General features: G+C 48.8%; 1 pseudogene; it reads right to left on the bottom strand.

The window, feature by feature from the left end:
- Positions 1–2,833: 2,833 nt before the first annotated feature.
- LOC136455339 (uncharacterized) lies at positions 2,834–12,766 on the bottom strand (annotated as a pseudogene).
- Positions 12,767–12,988: the final 222 nt, after the last annotated feature.

Below are 12,988 nucleotides of genomic sequence, written 5' to 3'. Positions count from 1 at the left end.
TAGGCAAGGCTTTCAGGATAGGCTTCTACTGGCCAACAGCACTGGCGGATGCGAAGGAACTCGTCCGCAGATGTCAAGGTTGTCAGTTTTTTGCCAAGCAGCAACACGTCCCTGCCTAAAACTCATAACAATACCTCCAACATGGCCCTTCGCATGCTGGGGGCTCAACATGATCGGCCCACTCCCAATAGCTCTAGGAGGATTCAACCGAGTACTCATAGCCATCGACAAGTTCACCAAGTGGATCGAAGTCAAACCCGTCACTTGTCCCAAGGCTGATCGAGTTCTCGACTTCCTGCACGAGATCGTACATCGCTATGGATTCCCAAACAGAATCATCATAGACCTAGGCTGAAATTTCAACAATCATGAGTTTTGGGAGTACTGCGAGAACAGCGGGATCGACGTTCGCTATGTCTCCGTCGCCCACCCATGAGCCAACGGCCAGGTGGAGTGTGCCAATGGCATGTTACTCGAAGCTCTCAATAAAAGGTTGCACGACATTGGCAACACCAAAGGAGGCAACTGGCTCAAAGAACTACCCAACGTTCTCTGGGGGCTACGTACTCAGTCGTGCAAGCCAACAGGGCAGTCGCCCTACTTTCTCATCTACAGGTCAGAAGCCATACTCCTTGCTGACGTCATGTGGAAATCCCCCGCAGTCGAGCGATATGAAGAAGGGGCAGCAGAGGAGACAAGGCGACTCGACCTAGACAACTTGGAAGAATCGCACTGCGCAGCACTCGTACAATCCGCAAGATATCTTGAAGGACTACGCCGTTACCATGACCGCAACGTCAAAGAATGCTCTTTCAATATCGCCGACATGGTCCTCAAGCGCATTCAGGACACAACGAGGCTGCACAAACTCAACTCGCCATGGGAAGGGCCTTACATTATATCCAAAGTCACAGGACCAAGATCATATAGGCTACAAGAACTCTCTAGTGAATAAGTTGCAAACTCATGGAATATAGAACACCTATGTCGCTACTATCCTTAGTCAACAGACTACAAGACATTGTACTCGGGCCAACGGCCTCAACCTTTTTTTCTCTGATTAATAAATTTTCTTTTCCGGCAACTACAGACTAACTGTCTCTGCCTACTCCTAGCGGCTTGCAAAGGCAAGTCAGCTGCAACCCGAGCTCTTCAGCTCTACGAGCCTTTGTGCTCTACTTTCGACTTGTAGTCACAAGTCTAGCAGCATGCAAAGGCAAGCCAGCTGCAACCTGAGCTCTTCAGCTCTACTAGCCTTTGTGCTCTGTTTTCGACTTGAAGTCACAAGTCTAGCGGCTTGCAAAGGCAAGTCAGCTGCACCTTGAGCTCTTCAGCTCTATGAGCCTTTGTGCCTCGTTACGACTTGTAGTCACAGGCCATGGCTACCCAGCTAGTCACACTGTCATCAAATGCTGAAGTCTACAATGACGAACAACCACAGAGTACTAAAAAATACTCGCTTTATTTAGTACTTGCATTTTTCGTATTAACGAAACTCTACAGGATTACAACAACTCGCTCTACTGTTGCAAGACAGGTCGCTACGAGTACAGACGAAATACTCAACAACGACTACAAGCAACTACCTAGCGGTAGTTACAACAGAAGTCCCAGGCTTTCACCATATCACAAGGATACACTTGAGCCTGGCGACTACTCCTAGATCAGGAGCAAGATGCACCATAGGGCGGGAAGCGCACGTAAGAAAGCTACGCTCTAGGCAGTTGTGCCCTTCCCCTCCACTTGGCACCAAAGCAGATGGTGGTTGGGGCTCCACAAACTCTAGCTTCATCGACCCACATTAGCTCCTTCCTCTTCCAACAAGTACTCAGAACTAGACTTCAAGTCCACATCGTGTACTTGGGTCTTGTCCCGAGACGTTGCGGAGGGAGTGAGTAGTCGAAACCACACCTCCATCCTCGACCAGAGAGCTGAACAAAGACCGTGAAGCTCATCATCCTTCACCCGCGAGCTCCAGCATGGTTACTACCAGAGAGCGGGGAAAGACGGAGCACACGACGAGTCCTCCTACGAAGATTCTTCTAGCATCACAACCATCTTTTCTAGTGTGAAGATCTATGGAGGGAATGTGGCTCTACATTACGAGGAATCTTCTAGCACCGGGCGCTCATTGGAATCTCAGGCCTTGTTTAGATGCCATCTAAATTTTAAGTTTTTTCACTCTCTCTCCATCATATTAATTTTTAGCTATTTGCATGGAGTATTAAATGTAGATAAAAAAAATAACTAATTACACAGTTTAGTTAGAAATTATGAGATGAATCTTTTGAACCTAGTTGGTCCACAATTGGACAATATTTACTAAATAAGACGAAAGTAGTACTATTCATCGAATTTAATTTTTTTTCAATCTAAACGAGGCCTCGCTACTATCAAAGAGTAACCTAAAGCCAACCATCGCTATAACTGAAGCCATAGCTTAATAGCATCAACTGGGGGCTCTATTTCTAGCCGAGAGGGTCTGGCAACAAGGAGCGCCCGTGACTACATAGTACCAGACTTGTCCTCCACAAGGACAGTGTTCACGTGGGAGCTCGCTGCGTGGAATAAAGGCTCGCACGTGAACCGCTCAGACTATAAGCGACAAATATTCTACAGTACACCCGTGTGTCATGTCCAGGACAGAACCAATAATGCACAGGGAGCTGAGTACCCTAGCGGACACTAGCAATGATTGAGCAAGACACAACACTCTCGTTCTTCGCAACAAAGTTCAAGGTATTCTACTACAGCATAAGCGACTACTCTTATCGAAGCAATCATGAGTAGTCACGTGGTACTACTCATCAACACATCCAGAATCACAGTCAAATACTCAAGGCATATAAAGATAATCACCACTTACAACCAAACAAAGATAATTGTTTTGGATACATCGAGCCGCCTGACAAAGGCACAAGTTCCTACAGAAGACTACGGTTCCTCTAGGGCAATAAAATCAGCCATCTGTTCAGCGATGGGCTCTACCTCAAGATATTGCGAGTACACATCATCGCTGCAATTCTTGGCAATGCCACCCGTAGCCATAGCCAAATCCGCCCTTGGGTAGTATGACTTCACAATCGCCAGCATTTGTCTGCAGACGGTCTTGGCCAGGTTGGCGACTTTGGCCGGCGCACCCCTCAGCCTCTCGACTAAGGGACGAGCCTCGGCTCCTTTAGGCGGGTCGACTACGTCAGCTACCGCCTGCGCCGCCTCGGTCAACTCCTTGAGCTGTTCAACTCGGTTCTGGACGGCGAGCAAAGACTAGCCAGCATAACTATTAAGTTTCGCCATTCATCTTTCGCCTTGTCGTGCTCGGCCTCGACTACCGCCAGCTGGGCCCTAAGTTGCTCCACCTCGTCAGCAGCACGACTATGGGCGTTCCTCCAGTCGAGCGCTTCACGGCTTAGTTTGGCTTCTTGGCCCTTGAGCTCTATAACAAATAAACAACACAGTGGTCAAATAACGCCTATCAGTGTTTGGCTGTGGCTTGTCGTAAACGATCGTAAATTTCCAGTCGGAACAGTATTTTTCTCTTACACAAACCAGCCAGCAGCTCTCACATAAACCAGCCAGCAGTACTTCTTCATGAACCAGCAACGATATGAACCAGCCAACCGAACAGGCTGTATGACTACATTGAAGTACTCAAACTACAAAGAGCACGAGTACTTACCTTCAAATCTCCGGTGCAGCGACTTATAGCGGGCTTCCATACGGCTCTTGTCCGCTTGATGCACCTGCCTTTCAATCTGGAAGGACTCCACAACCTGCTCATGCGTCTTTAGGTACTCGACAGTGCGGCGCCGCTCGTCAACAAGGTCCCTTTCCAACTGCGCTACACGACGAGCAGCCTCGCTCTGCTCCTGAAGAATCTAGGTATTCTTTCGGGCTCTATCATATAAGTTCTGCAGGAACCAAGCAATGAATACTATCAAAAGCGCCAGGATTACAAAAGTAAAAGTACTCAAAAGTCGGCACTACAAGCATACCTGGACACCCGCAATTAAACCCTGAATCTCGAACTCTGGTGGCAATTCAACTAGGTGGCTCTCAAAGACTTCAACCTTTTGAGACCCCAAAGCCTCACTTGCACCAGACTTCAGCAATGGGGCAAGAACAAGCTCTTGGGTGAACGAGGCCCCAGCCTCAAAAGCATCCTTGCGCGCTGCCTTCTCGGGTATAATACCCTCTCCCTCGGACGGCGTCACACTCCCCGCAACAATCATGGCTCCCTCGTCAGTACTCGGTGCAGCCGAAGTCATCATAGCTTCAGTTGCGGGAGGAGGGTTGGCATCAGAAGTCTCGAGGGCTGGTAGCGCAGGGTTCTCCAACGACCCAATCACGTCCCGCGGTATCGCAGCAGTGATACTCATGGGACCTGTACTCTCGACCTATGGTGGATCTTCAACCGTCAAATCCACTATGGGCGTAGCCACAGGGACTGTCGCCGACGGATCTAGGATCGGCTCCATACCCATTGCATCAAGAATGATATTTTTAGAATCCCTGGTTCAAACAAAACAAAAGATTATCAATCGACTATTGACTATGATGCTCCAAGATCAAGCACAAAAGCATACGAGTACTCACCGGGTCGTCTAGGGAGGCACTCGTCGACGCTTCTTCACTACGGGCGTTGGTTGTGCGATTGAGACCGACTCGATGGGTGCCACAGGTGGCAGATCTTCCGTGTTTTCGCCAAGACCTGAAACAACCAGTGCTGAGACTACATACACGCAACTACCAGCAACATTCACCTACTCACCGCCAGCGGGGACTTCAGCCATTGTGGCGTCGACGACTGCCTCTGGCGTCTTCACAGCATCCGACATATCAGTACTCGACGGATCCTCCACTCTGCCACCTGCAACACCAGCCTCGACGACTACTTGAGCAGTAGTCGGCTCGGGGGCTGGGGCGCATCTTCCACAGGCGTCTCCACCGTGGTGCTCACGCTCGCAGCTGCGTCTCTAGCAATTTTGACTACTTCAGTAGAAGTAGCATCATCAGTACCAAATGAAAAATCCGCGGCCTTGTCAACACTATCATCAATGTCATCGACAACCTACAAAGGACACGACTAGTTTAAATTAACTCGACTACTCAATGCTACACCACCAGTCTCCATACCTTGGTATTTCATCCCTTCACGGAAGTAATCAACGACAGGGTCGCCTTATGCTGGATGGCCAACTGCTTCCGTACCGCAGTCCGTCGCCTCTTCGTCGGAGGAGCTTGGGGCTCGTCTTCACCATCACCCACAGCTTGCTCTTCGACATCGTCGGGCACTGTCCAGTATCCCTTCAACACTCGAGACTGCATATCACAATCAACAGTCACCTCAGAATCAGTCAATGCAACATCAGAGTCACCGAGTGGCTCCGAGTCATCATCATTCTCTTCTTCGACACTTCCTCCTCCTCTAGGGGATCAAGGAGCGACTACGGAAGGAATGTAGTCCTCGCGTTCTTTCCCTCGTCAGCACCAGGGGGAGGAGAAAAGTACAACAAGATATCTTCCTACGAAAGGAATTACTAGTCGTCAAAAGTAATGACTACTATTTATGAGTACGAAAAGGAGAAATAAGCAAGCAAGTTACCTCTCTGGGTTTATGCCAGCTGTCGAACTCTCGGATGGATTCATCGACTACTGGTACTCCTTGAAAGTTCTTGAAGAACTTGACCAACAGTGCCTCCACCGCGTTATCAGATATTTCTTTGGGGGACATATGCGATGGATCCTCGAACCCTGCGTACTCGTAGCCCTAGTTCTAGCGCTGCTGCAGCAGTTGTACTCGACGCTTCAAGAAGCTAGTAGCCACGTTGATGCCAGTTAATCCTCCTCTCTTTAACTCGGCGATCTTCGCCAACAAGTCGAGTACTTCACAGTTGTCTTCAGTCGACTCCTCGTTCCACTTGTTCGAGTACTTGGGAATGTGCCCTGTGACTACTGGCATCGGGGGGTCGTGGTTCCCGATATAGAACCATTTCTCTTTCCAAGCACCATGGGAGTCAGGAAGCTCATAATCCAAGTACACATTAGAGTTCCTCAACTGAAAGCTAGATCCTCCGAGTACTTCCATCCTAGCTGCACTCGGTTGAGGCTTGCAGTGAAACAGTTTCCGAAACAACTCAAAGTGGGGTTGGATCCCCAAGTACACCTCACACAGATGAACGAAAATCTCGATGTGCAAAACTCCATTTGGATTCAAATGAATAGGCTGGAGGTCATAGAATTGCAAAATACCTCTGAAGAAGTCTGAGGTGGGGACGACGAGGCCTCTCTCAACAAAGTGCGCCCAAATCACTGTTTCCTTTGGAAAGGTCTCGAATTGCCAAGCGTTGGCGTACGCAGACCCCCATGACACCACCTGCTTTGACTGCAGCAACTTCACCGCCACTAATTCCTGGATCGCCGACTCCTTCATTATCGACATCTTCCACGCGGCCCCCTAGCACAACGGCATGGTTTGATCAGTGGGACCACACTTGGGCGAAGGAAACTGTACCTCTTTGCCTTTCTTGGATCCCCTCTTGGACACCTCCACGGATTTCCCCTAAGCCTTGTCAGATTTCTTCCCCTTCTTCTTCACAAGCATTCACTTGGGATTGCGCAACGAAGGAGGGGAGGAGGCGATGACTAGTTGTAAAGCACACTAAAGCAAGAGAAGGGCATCAATGGGGGCAGCAGTAGGGATGGCTGCGCTAGGGTTATGAGATGGGCTCTAGCATATGCGAATGAATGCATACCTCAAGAAGGCGCCAGGCCTTATCCTTTATAACAGTGCAACGGATAAAAACAACTCCGAGATTTTAGGGATACACCCGGTAATTAAGCAATGGTCCGTTAACTCTAGGATTTATCGCGAGATTTTAAGTCCAACGGTCACGTTGACCATGATTGACCCCTTCATCGCCTGGAGGTAGTCGATCAAGTGCTCAGGAGCTGCGTACACCTCGCCCGTTGGACAAAATTTTCTTTTTCTCCAAGGATTAAGAGAAGTTGAAGCGAAATTACAGTTTGACCCTCAGCCTGATTCTTCAATTCAACCTAAGGCTCGAGGGCTACTCCATATGGAGTGCGATTGTCATCGCACTACCATATAAAGATTCAAGACAAAGATTACTCGAAGCAACATCAGATGATGCTGAGAGTACCTTCCAACCATATGACAGTGCTCGGGTACTCAAAGACTAGCCGCGACAGAATGTACTTAACAAGCACCAAGAACTAGTCGAGCAACGTCATGAGTACTAGGAACTATTCCACTTGACTACAAAGTACTCGGGGGCTTGTCGGCCATACATCCCTAGGCCCGCTGAAGACTTGTATGGACCCACTCAAGGAGACGTACTCGTAACCTACCAGGACATGGAGACTACGCTATAGGGCAACATAGACTACATGGACTTCAGAAGGACTAGTCGGAATACTAGGAAACTACTCTGCCGAGTTAGAGTAGGACTCTGTAAACGTGTCCAACTAGTACTCTTGTACTCCAAACTACCCTATAACCCTGCTACCCTGGATATATAAGGGCGGGCAGGGACCCCCTCCAAACAAGTTCAATCCAATACAAGCATACAACACACAGGATGTAGGGTATTACGCTATCTAGCGGCCTAAACCTATCTAAATCGTGTTCCTACGTCACCATCGACTCCTTGATTTCGGCGACACCCACCAACCAAAAGACTATCTCAGGTACTCCCTTGATAGGTTGCCGAGTTAAAACAACGACACTTACCTTGCTCCCCTTGTAGTGTCCAAGCCCGTCCACATGCCTAGGATGTCTCCCATCCTTATATTTGATCTTAGGCTCAGGCTTGGTTTTGCCTTCATACCCTTGTGTCACTAGCATGTTCAATCTCTTTATTTGAGCATCTCTAGCTTTGATTGATTCCTCTAGCTTAGAAATGTTAGCGACACAAGCATTCAAATTAATTTTATAACATCTTGAGAAACCTTCACTAGTGGAGGTCTTGGAGTCAAGATTTGCCTTGGAATTGGCCTTGGACCTTTCCCAAAGAGCACTATAGTTAACTTCAAGTTCTTTGTGTTTGACCATCAAGCATGAGAAGCTTTCTTGAAGTTCACTATGAGCGACCTTTAGAAAAGCTAGAGATTCATTTGCCAAAGTAAGCTCCTTTGACATCCTCTCATGTGAATCATTAGCTAGAGACAAGTCAATAGCTAATTTTTCACACTTAGCCTTTTCTTCGACTAGAGCCTTCTCTAAGGTAAGGTTTCTCTCCTTTTCAAGGATGAGCAAGTCTTCTTGCCTATTGAGAGACTCCTTTTTCTCCAATTTCTCCAAAAGCTTTTTAATTTCTTTATAGCCTTTCTTACCAAATTCTTTTATCATGTTTGCTTTAAGTTTTTTCCTCATCATCTAAATCATTTTGAGCGTTGCTAGATATAGAGGAGGAGATGGATGAGGAGGATGTGGTGTTTGGTACCTTAGTCCCCTTTGCCATGAGGCAAAAAGGAGTGTCATCTTCATTGTCGGAGGTGTTGTTGAAGAGCCTAGTTGGTGTAGCGGGCTTGAGTATGGCTAGAGTTGCCATACACTCCTTGTTGTCTTCCTCATCACTAGAATCCCACTCTTGACCAACATGAGCTTGACCTTGGTATTTCTTCTTATAGTCCTTGCTCTTGTCCTTGAACCTCTTCTCCTCCATTTCCTTCTTTTTCTTGTGAGGGCAATCGACAATGAAGTGACCAACTTCCTTGCACTCATAGCATCTTCTTTGTGAAGTCTTCTTCCTATCATCACCATTCTTCTTGAACGCCTTCTTCTTCAAGAATTTCTTGTAGTTTTTTATAGCAAAGGCGATCTCCTCATCGGTGCTCCCTTCTTCACTTGAATCTTCCTTCTTTGACTTGAGAGCTTTGGGGCTTGACTCAATCATTGTGCTAGAGCTAGCATTGAGGGCCAAACTCTTGTTCATCCTCATGCTAAGAGATTTTGCCACATCTCTCTCAACCAATTCTTGATGCAATATTTCACCAAGAAGTTGATTAGGAGTCTTTGTCTTGAAGCTTGGATCTCTTCTAATCATGGTAGCAAGAGTAGGGTTCCTTGGGGTGAATGCTCTAAGCATCTTCTTTGTGACCTTGTGATCATCCCAATCCATGCTTCCAAGAGTCTAATGTTCGATACAAGGAGCATTAGCCTATCAAACATTTGAGTCACAGTTTCTTCTTCAAGCATGATGAAATGCTCTAGCTCTCCGTGAATCAAGTCCATCTTTCCTTCTCTTACTTGATCGGTTCCCTCATGAGCTTCCTTTAGCGTGTCCCAAATTACCTTGGCACATTCAACGGACCGAACTTTGTTGAACTCTTGAGCACACAAAAAGCCGATGATGACTCTTATGGCTTGAGCATTGCAGAAGTAGTCTTGAGCTTGTCCGGCCGTTGGTATTCCATTCTTGAGCGGAGTCACACCTACAACCACAACTTCCCAAATAGATGGGTGAAGCCCGTAGAGATGCATTTTCATATCATAAGCCCACTTGGGATAATCCGTCCCATCAAAATACAGGGGTTTTCCCAAGTGAACGGATTGAAATTGAGAAGAAGGATATTGAGATGATGGAGGCAGGTAGTTAGGAGGAACTTGGTGATATCTGAAGAAGGGATGCTTGTCACGCTCTTCCTCGATCCTCTTCTTCATCAACTTGGTTGCTCTCTTATCAATCTTAGCGTTGATCTTTTTTCTCCTCTTCTTGGCCTCCAAGTCCTCCCCCTCAAGCTCGTCGCTTGAGATTGACTCATCGCTTGAGCTTGTGATATGAACGGACGGTGGTCGACTCCTTTGGAATTGACTAAAGGGGTCGACGTTGCCTCCACCAAGACTTATGGTTGCCCCTACAACGGCAGCGGCTGCAGCGGCCGCTCGAGCAGCGGCTTCTTCGACGGCGGTGAGTCCATCCCCACCATGAGACATCTTTGATCCCTTAGCGATTAAGCCTTAATCAAGGGATAAGGCTCTGATACCAATTGAAAGAATCTTGTGATACCTAGAGGGGGGTGAATAGGCTCACTTCATTTTTTTCCTAAAAAACTTCGTAGCGGTATTAGATGTGTCGGAACTTCCAACGCTGTGCCGGAACTTCCGATGGATCAAAACTTCTGGTACAGGATCGGAACTTCCAACAGGATAAATTGAGCTGAACAAAATTTAAAATGCAACCTGAATCTACCAATTCTATTTGAATCAAAAGATAGTAAATGAAGTATAGAGACTACTCTAGGTGATATATAAGCAAGGAACCACACAAATATATAAATCGGCTAAATTCAAGCTTCTAGGTCACAAAGAAATCGAAGAACACAATAAGCACATGAGACAAGGATTTGTTACCGGAGTTCACTCTCACTAAGAGAGCTACATCTCCGTTGAGGAGCTCACAAAGAGTCGGTCCTCACTAACCCTTTACCTCCCTCAATCAACCACAAAGGAGGACTGAGTCACTTACTATGAATCCATGAAGGATGGGTAATACAAATGTTCCCGGGCGCACCACACGAAGAGGGCGCTCAAACGAATGACGCCTAGCCGTCTAGAAGCAAGCTTCAAGAGTAACAAATGCGAATCGAAGCCGAGGATGCTTGAAGTGCTCTTGAGATGAACTTGTTGAACTTCTCACTCAAAACCTCAAGTCACACACCCTCAATCTTTCTCTCACCCAAACCCTAGCTCAAGAACTCAAGGATTTAGCTCAAAGGGGTGAGGGGAGGCAGTATTCAATGCTCTAGACGGGTTTTGTCTCGAGTTAGCTCAGCAGCAATGAATGGGGGGGGGGGGGGGGCTGAGGGGGCATTTATACCCGAGCCCCCAAAACTAGCCGTTACAGTCTCGTTATGTGCTTATCGGAACTTCCAACACAAGGTCGAAACTTCCGATGGAGTTAGAACAAGTGTGTAGAGGACCCCTGTTGGGAGTTTCAAGAAACACCCGACACACACTTCTGGGAACTTCCGATAGTGTATCGAAACTTCCGATACTCTCAGGTTATACGTGTAGAGGACCCCTACCGGGACTTATCAGATACTTCCGATACGTATCGAAACTTCCGACACTCCGTCGGAACTTCCAATAGGTACAAAAAAAACTGAGGTAAAGGATGTGCAAGTGTGTGATTTGTGCCTCTCAATGGGTGGTTAGCATCTCAATTGTGCACCTTAAGCATACTATCCATCCGCATCCCCTTTATAGTGTGGTGTTTCTATACTCAAATTCAAAAATAGAAATTTTAAACGAGTCTTCTTTGAGCTAAACACCGTTCCATCTTTGAATTTAGGGGTTCTTGCTATTCCTTTCTTACAGAATTCTGGAGGAATTTGGATGGTTTGAAAGAATACTGGAGAATTTATGAGAGAAAAAATATTATTTCGGATGAAAAAAATAAGCGGATCAAGCAAGGTTTAAGGGCACGCGAACGGGACCAAAATAATTAATCCCCTAACCATGCATGTCATCAACACCAAAACCCACTTAGGGGGCCAAATGCACTTTCACATGCTGATTGCTACTTCCTAACCAAGGGTGACGAGATTCAGCTGGTGTCAGATCGACCGGCGCTAGCTTATCCATGGCCAAGGCAGCACCTCCATACCTTGGATCGATGAGGCCGCACCGGCCTCCACCTCGGCGCTGAGCGTCTCGAACGCCCGCGCCACGGCCGTCGCGTCCAGGCCGCCGTACTCGCCGCGCGCGCCGCCACGGCCCTTGAAGGGGAAGAGCCCGTAGTGCTACGGGTACGACGGCGTCGTGATGCAGCTGAACTCCACCTCTCGCGGGTGGCCGTAGAACGATGCCAGCGAAGACGAGGACGCCCTGGACGCGCCGTAGGAGGTGAGGTGGCCGTGGCCCGCCGGGTGGGCGAGGAGGCCGCGCAGCGCCCTGCCGGCGAGCTTACCGCGGCCGAGGAGGAGGTGTCGGATCGACCGGCGCTAGCTTATCCATGGCCAAGGCAGCACCTCCATACCTCGGATCGATGGAGCCACACCAGTACCCACGCGCGAGGACTGGTTCGCTGCAGCTCCCCAGGGCCGATGGCGACGGCGACACGCAACGAGCCCCCACGCGAAGAGAGAGGCGGCGAAGATCCTTCGGGTGGCGCAAGGCGACGACGACGACGACGTGCAGCGAGCCCCCACTCGGAGAGAGGCCCCTGTGCATCCTCCAGATGGGCAGTGCAAAAATGATGGCCGCGCGGAGAGAGAAGAGATGCAGAGTGACCTGGGAGGACTTCGGATAAGGCTTCAGTATAATATATGGATAGAAACGTGCCACGTGATCGTCCAGAAGGAGGACGCGCGTCCGGACACCCGCGTCCTAGCATTACCGTTTCATCATCACCTTGAAACAGAACGAATAATACTACCCTGCACTCTCTGCTCAACTACCGGACCCTATCTTGGGCGTGCTCGCGAATGAGCACGCGGACGCCGGCGACGACGGGAAGGAGAACGTCGACGAAGACGATGACGCCCGCGGCGTCACCTGGGACGACAGCTGAGACTGGCCCCAGAGCTTGAACGAAGCTGACCCATCATCGTCATCCGGCGTCGACGCCCCGGCCGCGGCGGCATCGACGGGAGTGGCATGGTGAGACGGTGACCACGGCCACCATGAGGTTGCGCGGCGAGCGCCCGCCGTCTCCGCCTTGCGCACGCTTTTCTTGGGTTTCACGGCCAGCAGTTTCTTTTTCTTCTTGGAGAATCGCGGGAAGTACAGGCACACGGCCATGCACGAACTCCGTCGTCGGCGTCGTCACCAGTGGCCGCGTTCAGCCGTCGCGGCGGCGGAGACGGCGGACCGCCGGTGATCTCCTGAGGCCATGTCTTGATGAGCGACATAGGAGCCTTGACTGCAAATGCCGCGTGGAGATGTTGGGATTTCGCGAATTTTTTTATTTTTAACTTTTTTAACTAATATTTTAAAAATAACTCACCCGAACAAATATGAACA

Source organism: Miscanthus floridulus, chromosome 5 (assembly GCF_019320115.1).
Source record: "Miscanthus floridulus cultivar M001 chromosome 5, ASM1932011v1, whole genome shotgun sequence".
Lineage (NCBI taxonomy): Eukaryota > Viridiplantae > Streptophyta > Magnoliopsida > Poales > Poaceae > Miscanthus > Miscanthus floridulus.
Note: the sequence above shows the minus strand (reverse complement) of the source record. Positions and strands in the feature narration are given on the sequence as shown.